This window comes from Brienomyrus brachyistius, chromosome 1, assembly GCF_023856365.1.
Source record: "Brienomyrus brachyistius isolate T26 chromosome 1, BBRACH_0.4, whole genome shotgun sequence".
In the NCBI taxonomy this organism is placed as follows: Eukaryota; Metazoa; Chordata; class Actinopteri; order Osteoglossiformes; family Mormyridae; genus Brienomyrus; species Brienomyrus brachyistius.
This window is the reverse complement of record NC_064533.1, coordinates 18,660,673-18,679,248: the sequence shown is the minus strand read 5'-3', so window position 1 is coordinate 18,679,248 and position 18,576 is coordinate 18,660,673.

Genomic DNA, 18,576 nt, shown 5'->3' with positions numbered 1-18,576 from the left:
AAAGAGCCAAATGACTGCCATATGCTATAAACATTTTCTATATGAATATAAGAATCAATTCAGAATATGAAAAAAAACCTCGAATTCCTTAGAGCAATGCCAGCAGGCTCCAACATTAAAGCCGCAACGTAGACAATAAGCCATTTCAACTCGGAAAAATACAATACTTCAGTCATTCTTTAGCTTTTTGGAACATCAACTGCATTTTCTTTAGCAGCTGTGGCATCAATGCGAATGCATTTTCATCATTGTGTCAAGGCAGCCAAGCACACATCCATCAACGGTGACAACAGATTGGCCAAAACAAAGCAGATCAGAGCATGCTGTGCATTTCGGCCGTAGGGGCCGATACTAAAGACGCAGAAGCATGGTGGGCCCTTCCAGTACTGGACAAACTAATAAATCCGCTCATGTTAAAAATCACTTCATGCTGGTTTAAAACAAAATACAAAAGTGTGACGGCCTCTCAACAAGATGGCGATTAGGAAAGACAAAAAATAAAGATTCCTGAAACTGTGAAATGTCTCGAGATTGTAGTGTGTTTAGGCATTGAGTATGATGGGGTGGGATAATATGTATTATACAGGAAATGCCAGGTTAGCCATTTCAGGACATCTTATAAATGCATTGTAAGAGAACCATGTTTGCAGGCCACCATTGCAGGTTTGAATTGTTTACTGGTGTAGCTCTATGCTGTGACCTTGTGTTACTCCTGTATTCATTCCACTTCAATTAATCAATTAATCCCCATAAAGAAATTGGAATTCGAATAAAGATTTCTAGTTAAAAATTGATTTAAAGAAAAGCATTTTCTATTTCGTTGTTACCGTAAAACATTTAACTTTTAAATGAAAACTGGTTTGCCATGATTTTACAGTTTTTATGGTGAGAACAATTAGTTTTCAAAGCACTTGAAGAAAAGAAAAATCATCATATTATAAAATTCAGTATAATCAAGTTAACGGGAAACAGACTATAAATCAAACAGCCTTAACACATACTGAAATGCTGTGTCATTGTTTTGTTTATAGAACACAAAAGTAAATAGTGATTTTTATATGTTTTTATATCTTAAATGAGAGAAGATCCATTGTAGAACATTTAATACCATTATGAGTATTTAATGTCTTTTGGGTACTAAAAAAATTCATTCTGAACTGACCCTTTTGCTCTGCAAAATGGTACTCTGAACTTGAGAAAAACACAGTTTGCATTTTTTTGGTGCAGATCTGAATTCATAAATGTGTTGGAAAGAAATTCTTTATTTTACTTAAACGACTCCTTAAAATGATGGTTTTGGCAGTAATACCTATTTGGTCAAACAAATTGGTTAATTATGAGAAGTGAGCTCCTCCTGAATGTTTAGGTGTTATTTTTGTTTGAAGGAGATGATTAATCATTCATACGGTAATTTAAGACACACAACATTCATACCGTTAGCGCAAGATTCTCCTTCTGATTTCCACAGTATTCTGCATCAAAGGCACAATAGAGAACAGTGTTGGACTGCCACCAGTAATTACTTATGGTAATTCTGTGGAGCATTAAAGAGCATTATCGGAAGGGGTGGAATGTGGCTGGGAGTTAGCTGACTAGGATTGTTTGTGTCGATTCTCCCCCCCGCCCCAGTATTTCTTATTTGCCCTCTGCCATGCTGATGCTTTCTCAGCCCCACCCCTAACTGTGAAAAGGGAAACACCACCCCAGGGCTACGTGGTTCTGTTGGCTGGCCCGATTGCACACATTGGCTGAATGTGGGGTGAGGGAAGCATGGCGGGATGGACAAGCTGTCTCACACACATCTGACTCTCACTCCCTGTATTTGTACTCAGTGTGCCAGATGACATGGCATAAAAGACAAAGCTGGAAACGTATTAAATATGATTCCCCCCCCCCCCCCATTTGCATACAGACTCAGACTGAATTGCAGTGTTCTCAGAATGATTTGTTGAATGTCTAAAATAACGTGAACATTATTGACACAGGGCATGATAACGTGACTGAGGCGGTCATATGTATCCACAGTGCCTACACAGGTATGTAGATGTTGCAAGCATGTTCAAAGCTCATAATTCTTCATTTTGCAGTCTCCTCTGTATTTCAGTGTAATTGTACATATCTTTTAAATTATGTCTGGTGCAGCTGCATTTGAGAAAACTGTACAGATATATGCATTACAAAATGAATGCATGTTTTAAAAATGATTTATTAACTAGCTCTTCATAGGTCACCCTTAGTACCCTGAATTCTGTTCATGAAATAGTCAGTGGCTGTGCACTGAATGTTCTATCTGAAAGAGCAGCATATCAGTCTTCATGAAAGAAGGATATTATGCCATTGTGTCTTCGAGCAGGAACTGGTTCATAATGATCCTGATTACCGCCTCTGGCTCGGAGATCGCTTTGTCGCATCGAAGCGTTGGACAGGCCTGGCTGCCATATTCGACGTGACCTCGCTGGGTGGGGAACGGGGGACGCCCGCAGCAGAAGAACCATTCGAATGCATTTTCTCAGTTGATTAGCAGGCAGGGCAGTCTGACAAATGCAGTGAGGCGTTGATACATATAAGGCTGACCTCTGCCGAAAGCTGACGCCGGGGGGGTCCATGGTGGGTGTGTTAGATTCATAGCACCTGCTGAGAGATGATACAAATGAAGGAAAGGCTAAGCTCTCAAAGGCATTGCTCTGGAAAGTCACCGTTTATGGATTGATTCTCATCAAACCGTGCTTCAAAGCCTAAATGAATGCTTGGGGAGTAAAATAATTTTGTCTCATGAATAATGAAACGTGGAAAGACTGCGCGGTGAAGTTTATTTATTTATTTTGCGTCGGACTCCTTGGAATTCAACAAGAGGTCATTGCCAAGTCCCTGAATAAATCACAGACTCCAGAGTCCCCTTTTCTCTGTCCCCCCGCCCCCCTTCTCCAGTGGACACGGTTTTTGTCGCCCAGAATTTCTCCCATGTTTGCCCCACAAAAAAGAACTCTTGTGATGTCCTTCCAAAAAACTGGACTTGGAAGCCCATGAGTGAGCCCACTGTGACAGCTGTTATTGGTGCATCTTCCTCCTGCGCTGACCCGCTTCCATTCCACCTCATTGTGATGCCATAATTGGTTTACTCTCTAGACTAGCTAGTAATAATATTATGCATGTACTATTTAAAATGTACTCTGAAATGAGAGTGGCGTTGTGCTACCTCACCAACTCTATGAGACAAATGAGAGATGACAGGGATAAGCCTTGAAATCCATGTTGGGTGGGATTACTGTCCGCTATCGATCAGACTCGTTTAACCCACTACCCTTCGCTTGTTCTTATGGGCTCCCCTTGGGTTAAAACAGACAATGGCTGAAAGAACACGGTAATCCAATCCACTGTGGGCTTTTGAAGCCTCGTTTCTCCGGCTCTGTAGTGTGAATATCCATTGTTAACTTCGCGGAGGTATCTATAAATGCCCCTGGGGACTCACAGAGAGGCCCATCTGTGTCAGCTCTATCTCTGCCCCGCGTTGTTATTACCCCAGAGAGTGCACAGCTTCGCAGGGAAGTAACCACAGACTCTACTGCTGGTAGTTGTGCTGTTCCCTTCTCAGTCGTGCTAATTGGTGCTGATGCAAAAGTATGATACACATACGGCAGGATAGGGCACGCATAGGTCACGGAGGACTGGGGTAAATGGGGGGCATTGATGGCAGCAGTGGTTGACAAACACCAAGTTGCCATCTTTTCCCACCTCAGCATCCTGCTGTGACCGACTAGCGCCTTTAGGTGTTGCTGCGCCAAAACCGGTAACTGCAGTTAAAACATCCTCATCAATGGACGGGTGCCGTCCCCCTCCCTTCACCTCCCGGGGGAACTGTGTTGCAGCCGCCGCCATGGCAACATGTGTTCCCCATGCTGTAAATCACAACCTCATTGATTCCCGGTGTAATGAGGTTACGGCGGTGGTGCCGGCCGCCCGCATGTGAGGCGCCGCTCGATAATGGGTGTGTTCCATCTGCCACCCAGCAATCATGTTTCCTCGCTTAATTAGGCCAATTATGAACGTAATTTACTTAATTTTATGGCAGTCTAATTTGCATGTGGTCCAGAAGGTGTATTCATAGAAATATTTGCTTTAGTTTTTCTTATAAGAAAAAGTATTTTTTGCTTTTTTTTTTGCATGCATGCACATGCACACACCTTTGGCATATTCTGTATGCCTTTCTGTACATAAAGAAATCTCCTGTCTCTGAATTTATGAACCCCCCCCCCCCCCCCATGAATGCTGTCTTGCCAGCACCAGTGATACCAAAGCTGATATAATGTTGGCACTTGGACCCAATCATCTTCACATCCCCACATCACAGCTAATATTTTCCCCCGTACCTGCCAAACTTATTTTTTCGCTGAAGCTCATGGTTGACTGCGTTCAGTGACAGGAAGGGGGCGGGGACGGTGGGTGGGGGGCGGAGCTAAAGACTGCTGAAACGCCATAGGGCCAACAGCAGTGAAAGCCACACCTGTGGGCAGAAGTGAACAAACAACATAAATCGCAAGTGACAACGCCACCTGTGTGTCTCTGCATGACTGCGTGTGGATTAACAAGCCGAGTGCGTGTGCCCACATTTCTGCGTGTGTCCCAGCTACTGACAGAGGGGAGGATTACGTTACACAAAGAACAGCTCTTTGTCACTTCCACAGTAGCCAAACAACTGATCTTAAGTGATTTGAACTGACTTGGAACCTTCTTCCCCACATCGTACAGTTTGACTCCTTAATACTACCACTCCTTAATAAAACACTGACATTGTTTACATTAATACATTAATGCTCTTGAACCTGCAGTGCTATGGGGCAGAACACCTCTCCTTCTGTTCCATGACTGGGACGAGTCACAAGTTGGAAATCTGGGTTTTGCCTGACATCTGATGGCTCATTCCTATCCCCTGTGGGAAACCGCTCGATAGAGAGGAGTGGGGCCTTGACAGCCTCTCTCCATGGATGCTTGGCATATCCAGGGCACAAGTGAAGAACCTTGGCAGCCTGACCAAGACTGGCTTCGGGACTGGATGGTGAGGGCAAGAAGGAGAAGAGCCAGATGTGGCCCTATTCTTCTGTAGCAATGACATTTGCCCAGTGACTGTTTGCTTGTTGCACATTGTATGATCTGAGAAAAAAAGACTACCGTTGTTGGCAGGAAAAGAAAACTGTCTTACCTGATTTCTGTTAAAGGGGAAACTTAGGGTTGCCTACATGTTGGCCAAGGTTGTAATTCTGTGCCCTTTCAATCGCATAAAAGCCTCTGCCATTTTTCTGTTGAAAACTCGCTGTTCCCTCCAACTTGTGGCAGTGTCCGCTGGTGATTTTGCTCACACTTTATGGGTCCCTTGTGTTAACTGTGGTGAGCTATGGGGGCAGTGAGCCTGGGGGGCCCACAGTGACCGGATCATGGCGTGTTTGGCCGGGCTTGTGCCTGTTGGCTGTTGGTTCCCTTTTGGTTAGGTTAAGTAGTGACTAAGATTTCACAGTAATCTCGCCCACTGTGTCTTTCAATGGCTTGTTCTCCTGTCACCGGTCCGTTTTAATGACTGATGTCCTCTGGCATGTGCTTCAGTCTAACAACTGGCTGACACAGACGCAGAGAATTGTATGTTAGTGTTTCCTGGTGATGCCTACTTTAAATGAAACATTTCCAAGCTAATGGAGTGATGGAAGTCAGTGCATTTTTAACAGCATTAAAATTTCACTCATGCCACTAATTTGTGAGTAGAGCTCCTGGTCATACTTCTTTACTTTGTTTATTTCATAGTTGAATATAATTTGTAATATAATTTGCTGTAGTGATGTTGTTGCTACTCTCCAGAAAGCACATGGACCTGTGTGTTCCTATTTCCCACAATCACTTGCAATGCCACACACATCATTTCATGGGAACAATGGTTTAAACACTCATTGTTCTTCCTCAGGTGTGGTGTACCTTTTTTTTTTTTTTTTTGGAAGCCCCCAGCCACTCGCTAAGTCTGCCATCCTTCCACTTCTCCTCTAGAGACTTACTCATTCAGTTTTCACTAGCCAAAGACAGTATTAAGTGAGAACAGCCCCCTGTGTTGCAATACAAGGCTGTACAATGTGTTCCTCTTTTAAATGATTCCTACGACAGTCCAGGGCGTGTGTATGATAGTAATGCAGAGGCCCTGAAATCTTCTCAAGGTCAGTTGTTACTGACTGGACCAAAAGGCCTGGTAATTCTGGGAAAATGACCCCAATATGTACAATAAACAGACAGGAGAACAACGTCTTCAAGCCAAATATAGATTTTATTTGGTTACTGCGAATGTTTTGAACACATGCATGCTTCCACTCCCATACACAAGTCATGTCTGAATTATCTATGGCAAGATATGGACATGTATGTCACTCTCATGACAATAATCACACTTGAGAAATGAAAAAAAAAATGCTAAGAGATCAGGAGAAATTTTTAAACGACTAAATTAAATGTATTTATAGTTGTGAACAATGAACACATTGTAGGCCGATGCATCTTTTTTTCCAATCAAAGGCAAATTAGAAGCATTTTTTTTCCCGGAAACTCTTAACCTGAAAATGTGTTGTATACAACCATGACTGGAGCTGCATACTCTGACATATTAAACAGATTGTACAGAAAAAGCACTTTCTTGGATGATTTTGCAACATGAGCTTGTGCTGTTTCTTATTGTTTTAAATAGCCTACTTCTGTCTAGCCTTGACGTTCCAGTGACTCCCATCGGATGTGACGTTAACAGTTGCTTTCAAAGAACCCGTACTTCAGTAGAGAACTGTTATTTTTACGCTAGCCATTCAATTTTTGTAAGTAGATGAATTGCCACTTTGGCTCCCAGCTACAACTATGGGTGTGCTAGATGCCGAATAACGCATGGACAAGGACTCCATTTTCCGAGCTTCTTTGCGAGCACTACTGCTAGGCTGCTGAGGTGTGTTGATGTACTGGGGGTTTCCAGGAGATGGGGAGGAAAGGGCACTGCATTGCTCTTCTGAGGAAAAAAAAACAGAAGACAGGAACTCACATAGTCAAACTAAACAGAGCCGCCAGTGACAGAGGCATTTCGCTGACTCATGGCGCGATAAAAATCGCCTTTGACTGGGCTGACCTGACCAATTATCACAGGCTGTGTGGAGTCATTTTTGGCTGGTGAGCTACATTTTTTGGATGCTTTTCAGGTTGTCCCCAAATTCCCAGAGATTTCCAGCAAGCCTTCATTATTAACCTGGGGTCTTAACTACGTCCAGATGTGAGCTACAGTCGTGGGCACTTATCTTTCCCAGACTAGCCTTTCTGTAAGGCACCAATGGCAGCATGGAAGTACACAAGCATATTCCGAATGTGCACCTAGCATACAGGCCATTTAACGCACGAGATATACAGCCTGTTGAGAAAGGGAAAGATTTATTATAGTTTTTGTCATTATTATCTCATGATTATTATTACAATAATCATTATTATCTTCTGACAGGTCTCTCTCAATGGGCAGAACGTTCGTATATTCAAGGGTGGTGCGGTTAACGTGCGGTGTAGCTACCAGATAGACAGTCATAAAACAGTCCATTAATTCACTGCACTGCGATATCCTGCATTAAAACTCTCGTACGAGGTGCCCCTTGGAAAGATGAAGAGGCGCGTGAGGCATTTTGCCGATGACATGGAGGAGTGGGGATGTTAGATCAGCGAGATGAGTGCACCCTGATGCCTGCGCAACCACAGCTGGTGGCACTGGTAAGCCCACACACTGGAAAGTTCAGGCTTTCGTTTATTACTACCTCCACAAATCTGTTTTAATATTCTTCATCCAGTAATCTTTGTAGCACACAACTATGTTTGGATGTAGTCTTAGCTAGTCTTTTGTGTAGGTTGATTGTATATCCCTGGTGATATATTAATTGGGTTTAATTTAGCAGCATATTGGTAAATTGCTATTACTTGACATATTTGGACTTTGGAGTTTTTTAATTTCTGTTTGTAAATGCTTATTGTTTTCTTGCTCTGTTTATTTCAGGTCCTTAAACTCAGCTGTGTTAAATTTAGTTAATTGAAATTTGTTGTGATAGTTGGACATAGATTTATACAGCAGCAGAATATGCTCTCAAATCTTTTTTGTTCACCTTTAACTCACCGCACTGTAGGCTTTTTAAAAGATTGCTATATTGTGGCATGTGGTTGCCATGGTGTTATTAGAACAAAGGCGTGAGTTACAGAGGGCTTTTTTCACCTCTCATTGTTTCTCATTAAAATGTAGAATAGAGCAGAGTTTCTGCAGCTCAGTAAGCCTTTAAAGGGCTCTTTATTTGTCGTTACGTTTCCTGGATGAGCTGGGCTTGGGATTAGCGCTAACAGTAGATAACGGCGGATGACGAGTTGCATCGTGACTCTGTGACTCCCCAACTCTTCCCAGCAGTGTTCTTGGGCAGCCTCAAGCTCTGGAGGGACAAAAGGTGGATGTGGATGAGCAGTCTGTTGTCTGACATGGGAGTTCACTGATGGGAAAACCAAAGAGATGGGACTGGAAACCTGTGGGGGGGAAATGAAGCAAATGTGGGAGGATGACGATGGCTATTCATGTGTGCATTATGCGTTTGACTCACTGCTTTGTGTCGCCTTTTGAAATGCTTATGTTTCCCGTTCACGAATAACAAGTTATATGATGTACTCCTATCTGCAGCTTAGGGAGCAGGGGAGAAGGATGACATCATTATTAATGACATAGCTGGCCTCCAACCAATAGATACCTATGTTCTTCCCATTTAGCTCAATTTTAAAAAGGCTTAAGCCTCCCTTCCTCCTAGTAACACAAATGTTAACTTGTGGGGGGGGGGGGGTTAAAATCCAGAACATTCTTCTTTTAACATGAATCACGAACTTCCTTTAATGTGATGGGCTGCAGGCTTCACTGATCATTGTCATGACCTGCGCGTCCAGTCCTCGTGTGTGCCACGCCCCCTGATCATCCATGTGTACTTCCCCCGATTGTGCCCAGCTGTTTCCTATCAGTCTGTGTATTTAGTCCACGTCTGAGTCCGTATTCCCCAGACCTGTCATTAACGTTTGGTTGTCGCTGCCCTGTGGTTCCCTGTCTGCCTGGAATAAACCCTGTTTCCCTGTACTCATGGCCCCCTTTCGCCTGCTTCCCTGACGCGATTGCAACAGGATGACAGAACTCTACACAGAAGACTCACCTCAGCGAGCCGAGAGCAAGCGCATCAACGAAGACCCTGAGGCACTGGAGCTAGCCAGGTGAAGCGGGACGCTCCTGGAGGACATGTCCCCGCCTGGGAACACGCACCTCTTCAAAGAGGTGCGTGACAATCTCCGGCTGCTGATGCGGCGCGTGACAGAGAAGAGGTTGCAGCTGGTCGCGTTGCTCACCGTGGAGGCTGGAGAACCGCCGTCCGTCCCTGCAGACAACCTCCTTCCACTGCCGCAACCTCCTTCCACCAGCCGGAAAAAAAGAGGAGGAAGCAGAGAGGGAGGCCAGAGGAGGCCTCGACTCTCTTCCTGGGAGCCGTTTCCTTCTCCCTGGCTTCGCTCCTTGCTGGTTATTGGGGGGAATCTCCGTTTGCCCCGGACATCACCGCCACAGTACCCCCTGCACTTAGGCAAAGCCCGCCTAGCTGCCACAGAGCAGCCGCCGCCACTAGCGGCGTAGCACTTTTGGGTGCGGCTGGCTAATAGGGAGGCTAGGTCCGTGTGGGATGCTATCCTGTGGGTATCCTGCAACGCCCACTCTTACAGCGTGAACCCTGGTGGCTATCACATATGTCGCTGATCTGCCTGTCCTGCCCGTGCCTGATCTGCCTGTCCTGGCGGTTACCGCGCCGCCCAGCAAGGCTCTGGCCACCGCGGCATCCCATGCTGGCCCAGAGTCGGCGGTTCCTGGCCTGCCCCCTGCTGGTCCAGAGTCGGCAGTTCCTGCGGCGCCCCATGCTGGTCCAGAGTCGGCAGTTCCTGTGATGCCCCCTACTGGTCCAGAGTCGGCGGTTCTTGTGGCGTCCCCTGCTGGTCCAGAGTCGGCGGTTCCTGCTCCCCCTGAGGCACCTGCCACGGCCCCGCCTCCAGCTACTGCTCTGCTCTCCGCATTGCCCAAGCTCCTTGTTGCGGCTGCTGGTCTGCCTGAGGTCCCAGCGCCGCCCACATCTGCTGCTCTGCCCGAGGCCCCTCTGCCTCCGCCTGTCTCCTGCCTCCCCTCTGCCTCCGCCCTCCCCGAGGAGGTCCCAGACAGTCTGACCACCGCTCCTTCTTCCTTGGAGGAGGAGCTCGAGTAGGACCCCTCGGGGACCTCCCACATAACTCCTCCGCCCTCGCCCCGGCGTGCTCAATCTCGGTCTGAACCCTGCCTTTCAGTGTCCTGAAAGGGCAGAGGACACCTCCGCAGGGGTCAGGTCCCACCTGCCCTGCCCCCTGGGTCCCTCATCCGACGCCTTGTCAGCCGCCTTTGGGTTCCCCTGCCTCGACTCCTCGGTCGGCTGTTCTGTGTCAGGTCCTGTCCTGGCTTCTGTCTTTGTGCTTGTTTTGTCCGTCTTGTTCCCGGTCCCTCGTTGATGTTTCGCTGTTGTTTTCCAGGTCCTGTGACCCGGTCTCGTCCTGTCCGCCGCTCCCCTTGGGGTACGCCCAGAGTGCATGCCTTGGGGGGGGGCGGGGGGTTCTGTCATGACCTGCGCATCCAGTCCTCATGTGTGCCATGCCCCCTGATCATCCACGTGTGCTTCCCCCGATTGTGCCCAGCTGTTTCCTATCAGTCTGTGTATTTAGTCCGCGTCTGAGTCCGTATTTCCCAGACCTGTCATTAATGTTTGGTTGTCGCTGCCCTGTGCTTCCCTGTCTGCCCGGAGTAAACCCTGTTTCCCTGTACTCACGGCTCCCTTCGCCTGCTTCCCTGACGCGATCGCAACAATCATAATATTCCCAGGAGGGTGCTTTTCCATATGCAGTCCTGTAGGAGTCGATATGTAGCAGTGACAGGAATCCGACTGTCTCTCCCACCTGATGGCATGCAAGCAAATCCGTGTAATTTTGTATAATAAAACAACCCTATTCACAGGAGACTTTTTTGCTATATTATAACTATTTAAAAAAATGTTCTGGTAAATGGAAACACTTCAATGCAGAATGTTTAGTGGCTCATATCACTCAGTTTAATAAACTAATAACAAGGTTACGTTGTGCTAAATTGCCAATTGTCATTGGCTAATGACTGAGCCAGTATGATAATTAGAAATTGGCAGTGACAGATAACTGGCAATCCGTTGGGTGAGTGCCGAGACTTTGTTCTGGAAAAGTAGACCAAGCCTACCCCCACCCCCACCTCTACCCTCTGCATGCAAACAGTTTGGATCAGAGGCTTGGGAGGGACCAGTGAGGAAGCCAAGCTGTCCGGTCACGTTAGACGCCTCACGGAAGTCGCGGCCAAATCGAGAAGATCAAAGGCTAACCTGAAAGGATGTGCTCTACATGTTCAGGAAATTCAAGGGGATTTAGGAGGCGCAAAACGCACCGGCTCCGTGCCACGGGAGGCTGGGGGGAGAGGCCGAATACAAAAGGATAGAAGAATAGAAAAGGCACTTTTTTCAGTTCAGGCCATAAGCAATTGTCTGTGTCATCGCGGCTGGTGGCTGAGCCTTTGTGTTTGAGGTGTCGTGTACCATTCACAGGCAGCTGTATAAGGCAGCCTATGCGTTTTGGGCAGACACCTCGCTGACAGGCTGCTAAGCAGCCAAATTCAGTCTCATGAAAATTGTTATTGTTTCTGTCCGAATTATTATTCTTTGTATACTAGACCATTGGATATACTAGTCACGCAAATTAGTGATATTGCAAATACCGTTCAAGTAGTCATGATGTAGAATAAAAAAAAGACATTTAACAGACCACTCCGTGACGTAACAAAATCGATAAAAGGGGTTTTTATCTCTCATTTGAGATGATTTATTATACTTGTGCTGTGACTATCCTACTGTCGTAAGAACAAATACAGTAGAGAGGCAATACTGCAGATGTTAATCTGGGTGGTCGGGGATGCAATGACAGAAAGTGAAGAGTGTGGTGCTTCCTTGTAATTTAAATGATGAGTTAATCACCTCCTTTTATGGCAGACTCATAGGGCAAGCTTGCTACTTCCATAATTACCACCAGGCACGATGCATTTGAGAGACACTAATGGTGGAAACCGGTCTCTTCCATGGGTGTTCGCTAGCACGGTGCTTGCAGAATGCTGTTATTTTATTCCAAGTTGAGGCACAGATGAGGAAATCAAGCTCCCGCTACAGGTAATGGGGCTTAATAGGTGAAAGCAGAGGAAAAGGCTCTAATTAAGCTAAACTGTTTTTTTTTAAGAGAGAGTTTATTCAGAAGCCAATGTCTTGCCATTAGACCAGCAATAACAATGACAATGGTTGGGGTGTTGGGGGAGACCGGGGGGAACCGTGACTGATTGGAGTGGCACTCCACAAGAAAAGACTACATTCCTCAAACTCCTATAACTCCTATCCCCCCCACCCCCCAACCCAGAGGTACCTCCTTCGACTCAACCATTTTGTGTTTGCCTGATGTCACTTGTTCATGACTGCTCAGCTTCATGGCAGAGGGTCCAATCCGCTTACCCATTAGTGGAATCGAAGACTTGAGCTCATGGGGCAGGAATGCAGAAGGGGTCAGCAGTGTGCCGGCCCTGTCGCTTCACAGTGCGGTCCTTATGCTTGGAGTAACAGAACCAGACAGGAATGCGTGACTTATTGGGGGGAGAAAAACTCCAGATACTCTCAGCTAATCACTGATACAGCAGTGCTGTGTGGCTGGACAGCTTCACACCGGCAGCTGTGTGTGGTTATTGTCTATTTAGTGCCTTCCTACATAATGAGCACTTTGATTTGTATCACAACCAGGTGGAAAAATATATTACTATTAGATAATATTTGCATGCATGGCATACTCATTGTTTGAAAATCGAGATTAACTTGAAAAAGGTAGGTCTTTTGCTGCAGGAGAACAAGTGAGAAAGTTTGCTTGAACGCTCTGTTTGGTTTCATTGCAGTATTTTGTACTTAATAACATCTAACTTTCTTTGTACTTTTGCATGAGTATGGCTGTCTGTCTCTAACATACTTATCTATCCATGTTTTAGCTAGGAAACAGACAGCATAGCATTTAAGGATCTAGATGTTAATTGAAGACTGCCAGTTTAGGTCTCAGGATGGGTCCTGTTTAGTACCATTGAGTAACGTTATTAACCCTAAATTACTCCAGAAAATAGGTAGCCACATGAATGAGGTCAATTGCAAGTCTCATTGCATAATCATGTCCGCTAAATATCTATATATAACATAAACACAATACAGTCTTCTTTATGAACCATTATTTTATTTTTAGTTTTTGATGCAAACCCTTCCCCTGATGAAAAAGCAAAATGGTAGGTAGCTGCACCTAATGCTAATGCTAAACCAAATGAATATCAATTATGGGCAACTGGAGGAGGGCGAGTCATCCTCCAGTCACGTTGAGAAGTGATGCATTACAGGTCAGAGGACAGCTGGGAGTCGAAGATCATCCCTTGCTTCTCGGCAGCAGGATCCACCCTGTCTCGTTAAGCCTGATAGCAGAAAGAAAAATCACTAACACTTACAGGGAGCATACTTACCTGCTCAATATATTCTCTGTAGACGAAAAGAGATTCTGATTCACACATATGAGGAATTCCACCTTTGTAGCCAATATTTGTGAAAGAGGTCAGGTTTGGTTTGGAGCTTGATATTTTTTAAACCATAAGCATCCCTTGGTCTGTTTATACGATAAGATAAGATAAGATAAGATAAGATAAGATAAGATAAGATAAGTAAGAGTAAGATAATCCTTTATTAGTCCCACAAGTGGGAAATTGCATCGTCACGGCAGAAAGTGGACAGTACAAGATAAGAACAGCAAAAATTTTAAACAATAGAATAAAAACTATACAAACAGTACAGTATAAAAAGTACACTATACAAACAATCTGGAAATCTAAATATGGATGAGTGAACTGAAAAATATGAATGTATAATATGAATGGAAATACAGACGCTCCTTTACTTACGAATGAAATACATTCCGAATGACCGTTCGTAACTTGAAATGTTCGTAAGTCGTTATTCAACATCATTTTAAGGGCATATGCAAGTACAAAGAACTAGGATGCTGGGAGTACGCACGCTACGCTGCTGCACGACGGGAGTAGCGGACAGGAATCGTACAAGGCGTAAATGGCGCGCAGAAAAAAAAATATGTTGCGGACAGGAGACGGGAGCCCAATGAACACAATTTGGACTTACGGTCCTCTCCATTCGTAAGTATGAAAGTTCATAAGTAGAGGAGCGTCTGTATTGAAATATAGAAATATAAACAGAAATATTGCACATAGAAACTACCATGGTGTATTGGATGTGTGTGTTTGTTAGTCTATGTGTGTGTGGTCAGCTGCAATGACTTTGTTGTAGAGTCTGACAGCAATTGGATGGAAAGACCTTCTGAATCTCTCCTTATCCCATATCCCTATTACTCCTGTCCACTCCACCATAATGGATGGACAGCAAAGGTGCGACTGGCTAAAGCTTTTCACTGAAAATCACTCTCGTGCCTGGTGGGGAGATCATGAGAAACTCACTGTCTTTGCACTGCTGACGTCAATGTCCCTTCCATCCCACTGCCATCCCGCCCTCCCCCCCACAAAAAAAAAACACTTTCCAAAGCCACAGAAACAAATACAGATGGTGCGGTCACCATCCAAATCTATAAGCAAATTGCACAAGGTGCTTTGGATGGCTGCAGAGGGATTTGAGAACATGGAACATTTACATGGGATTAAACTCAATTGAGCCAAAAATAAATAAATGAATTATATATTTTAAACACCCTCATGGAATGGATTGCTTGGCCTCTGAGACTTGTTTATGTTGAGGGTGGCTCTGAACATTTCAGTTCTACTAAAACACCCTGGTTGACCAAACACCAGAGTAGACAGAAGTATTCTTTACCACATTGCACTGTAATTATTTAAAAATGTTGCTACAAAGCTATTGTATAATATTTTTCTTCTTAATTTTTACCTGAACACGCAAGGCTACAGAATGGAAGTCTTCTAATGAAGCCCTGATACTTTGTTCTGGGAATGTTAAGAAAGATTTAAAAACATAACCCTGGAGGGGGAAAAGAGAGAAACACGAAACAGGCACCCCTCCCTCACCTGGACGGGTTAGGGTACTCAGTGATGCACTTCAGAGTTTCACTTGCGGGCTAATGTTCCTTACAGACTCCGGACCTGGGTCAGGGAGCGTGTAGAGGGTTCCTCGGAGTTAGGAATTAATAAGGCTCCGGGAAGCATCTGTCCATTTGGCCTTTTCATCCAAGGCGGCCAGAGAACAGCTGCGGATTGTAAATCATCAGTAAAAAAATGGGAATGTTGAGGAAAAACAGGGCAGAGAGGAAGTGTGCTTTCTTTAAATAGCCCATCGGAAACAGTAACGGCTATTATTAAGAATTAAGGCCATCATGTATTTCTACTAAACTGGTTGTTGTAAAAAGCTGGGATCGAGCGGCATTACTGCCACTGATGCTGGAAGCAATGCTGCGATGCCCAGCTCCATGTTCGTGTGCCAGGCGCAGTGGATTGTTATGGTTATCATAAGGTTACTCACGGTGACCAATTTCCTTAACTAAGAGCACACTTAAAATATGGAACATACATATAAAGCCATTTACTTCTCAGAGATTTGGAAACTGGCCATTACATGATAATGATCACCCTGAGCACTTGCATGAGGGAAGCTATGATATTCCCTCCAAATGCTCTCTCTGAAATCATATGACTTTGGCAGAGAGTCGTCTTGAAGAGGTCAGAGGTATTATTTGGTTCTGGGTGACTGCAACCACTGCAGACATTCCAGCACAGTAAAGTAAATGCAAATTACATTCCCAGGACCTTGAGATGCATGCAGCACACACCTCATCAGAGGAGTCCCACGGAAAGTGATAAATTATTCACCTGATACCCCTGACTGGGCTCCTCTCACTTCTGGCTGCTTCCCAATCAACCGGCCAGTTTCAAAATTTATTTATTTTCTGCCTTAATCTGAAGGAGCGGAGCCATGAAAAGCAAGGAGGGCACCAGCCAAACCGACATCTTTATTTCCTCAGTCTTTATCTCAGCAGGAAGACGTGTATTTAAACGAGTGTGGTGGAGATCAAGGCAACAATTTGCTCCAGGAGCGGTGGAGAATGCCAGGGGCTACTGACAGCCCATCTGCATTGTGGAAAAATGCAGATCGCAGAGCTCACCGCCACTGGTATGCTGGCGAAGTCTGGAAACAGACATCAGGATGGAGCCCTTCATAAAACAAGTGATGCTGAAAAATATACTCCAGTACAATAAGTAATGCACGAGAATCATATGCATTGTAAAATTCATTCAAAAACATTGCTCAGCATAATCATTTGCATATTTTTATAGTACCACAAGAATAATGCCAATAACTTAGGCATTCATTTTCCAAAATGCCCCATCGATATTGGGCAATTGGTAATATTCTTTGCAACACAATTTTATACTGAGTGTAAGTCATTATGTTTTTATGTTACATTTGTGCATTAATTGGTAAAATACTCAGAGAACACTGTTTAGGGTCACATAAAATCAGCACTTGCAATATGTGGAGAATACAGATGTTCCAGAATGCATTTTTGCTCTAGGGTGGGTGTTATCTGGCCCAGTTTTCATGGCTGTTATGCCTGTTGGAGCCATATAGATAGTCCTGGTAGGACACAGCCTGCATACACTGTGGTTTGACTAGGGATGGTGATTAAGGGTCCAAATCCACAGCTCGGTGTTGTTCGTGTGAGCAGTAAGCAGTGTTTTGTCCCAGTACAGGGAGATCTTTATGTCAGACATACCATAGAAGGTAGCCAGAGCAAATGATCATTCACCTTTCAGAGGTGCTATTTGCAATATTTCCTTATTGACCTCATCCTACGCAGTTAACTGTTTCTGTTGTGAAGAACATAATCGCATTGACTTTTCTATACTACACACACACACACACACACACACACACACACCACGTCTATGGATCTATAACTAATTTGCTGGGATTAGACCTACCAGGGCATCAATCATGAAAAATGCCACAGATCCTTTTTGGTCTTGGATCAGTCCCAAGGTAGCCCAGATTAACCATAAGGGAATTTGGCTCGTGCCCAGGGGCACCACATCCTCGAGGGGGCGGAGGGCAACAAGCTGAACCCCCAATGAGCCTGCCCCCTCCAGGGTTCCATTCGCAGATGTCTTTTCACAAGTTAATGTGATTTAATATGTAACATGTATGTAAATATGAATGCATATTCTTTTAATATGGCAATTACTAAAAGGCCTGTGTAATGTTTTCCATGTACTAGATGCATTTCTGAATTTTGGGAGTCACCCATCAGCTCCGTTTCTTTCCGATGGTGCGTTCTGTGCAGTGTTGCCCAGGGACACTTAATACTCTTAATGGTCCCAAGGTCTTCCTTAGCCTTGAAGGAAATAAGCAGCCATGTCGCTGTCTCAGTTGCACCGTCTTGTTGACCTCGGTGCCGTTTTGTTTATTTATACTGGTCAGCAGGAGACTGTCTGGTTTGATCTCATGCGCACTTCGTTTGAAACGCATGAGTAGCTTTGGAGAAGCCTGCAAGGAAATCTCCCAGCCGGGCCGCCATCATTCACAATTTCTGTCTAAGAACATTCGCCTATATATCATGCATAACATATCCAGTAGAGCTGAAAAGTCCTGCATTGCGCTTGTACAGGTATTACATCACCCAAGGTCAATCAGAAAGTGAGCGATTGTAGCAGCATAAAGACGTTAGAGATGTTGTATGTGTTGAGCAATTTTCAACAATCGTTTTTTGAAAAGATGAATGTTTGTTTTCCCATCTGACTCTTACTGATTTTCCTGAATGGAAGTCATTGGCTTAATCTGTAGCAGGCGGTGAGCTTGCCCAGAACCATTCAGAGCTGACTTGCTGCAGGGAAAGTAGAATTAACTGAAAAGTAGGGTTTCCCCTGTCAGTACAGTGATCTGCTAGAGAGCTGAAGATGAAACTGTGTGAAGTCAAATCTGCAAAACCATAAAGCCATTACAGGCTTTTTCGCATTTAAGGGGCCTGTATGATATCTTGTAGGACTTCTGTGAGCATGTGTTCTTCTTTGGAGTGCAGTCATCTTGTGGAAGTAAAATTGGCAGGGGAGGGGGGGGGCTGTGCTCCCTTCTTCAACAATGTGTGTTAAAGCCATTGAGGGTGTTTGAGAGGGGAAAAAAACCGAATGAGACATGGAATATAGCACCCTTTATGAGGAAATGGAAAAAGAAAACGGTCATCCAACACAGAAAAGTGTGTTCAGAGCTATTGGAAAAGTGACCCTACGTGCTCCTTTGCAGGCGGCCCATAAGGTGCACAAAGTCATACAAAAATAGGTGCACTTAACGTTGTTTGAATGGACAAAAGTGGTTGTTCTTGTCAATGCATTCTCAAAAAAATGAG